The sequence below is a fragment of the Penaeus monodon genome, chromosome 30, assembly GCF_015228065.2.
Source record: "Penaeus monodon isolate SGIC_2016 chromosome 30, NSTDA_Pmon_1, whole genome shotgun sequence".
In the NCBI taxonomy this organism is placed as follows: domain Eukaryota; kingdom Metazoa; phylum Arthropoda; class Malacostraca; order Decapoda; family Penaeidae; genus Penaeus; species Penaeus monodon.
The window spans coordinates 4,460,039-4,460,339 of record NC_051415.1 but is presented as its reverse complement, the minus strand read 5'-3'; the positions used below and the strand labels follow the sequence as shown (position 1 = coordinate 4,460,339).

Sequence of the window (301 nt, the reverse complement as noted above, 5' to 3'; positions counted from 1 at the left end):
AAGCAAAGGTATCAAGTTGGATTTCCGATTCTTCCCATCTTTTTGTAATTTTTGTTCTTTCTCTTTTTTCTCTATCTCTGAAGATTTGCTACTATATTTTCAATTACAATTTCCCTTAGTTATTCCTTATTATTTTTTTCTCCTACTCTCTCTCCAATCAGTCCAGGCGCCAAGGCCGAAATTTAACAAACCTCCCCCAATTTTCGGTCCATTTTCAAATCTCGAAATTGGCGTTTTCCAATCTCACCTTCCCTCTGCGTTTCCCGTTCTTCCAAGTGTGTGGCGGGCTTTTTAAAATCGC

At 38.5% G+C, this 301-nt stretch overlaps 1 protein-coding gene across 1 annotated transcript in view; it reads right to left on the bottom strand.

The window, feature by feature from the left end:
• LOC119592275 (ionotropic receptor 21a-like) overlaps positions 1 to 301 on the bottom strand; it is a gene marked incomplete in the record, with an annotated part of 8,970 nt that overhangs the window by 8,586 nt on the left and 83 nt on the right.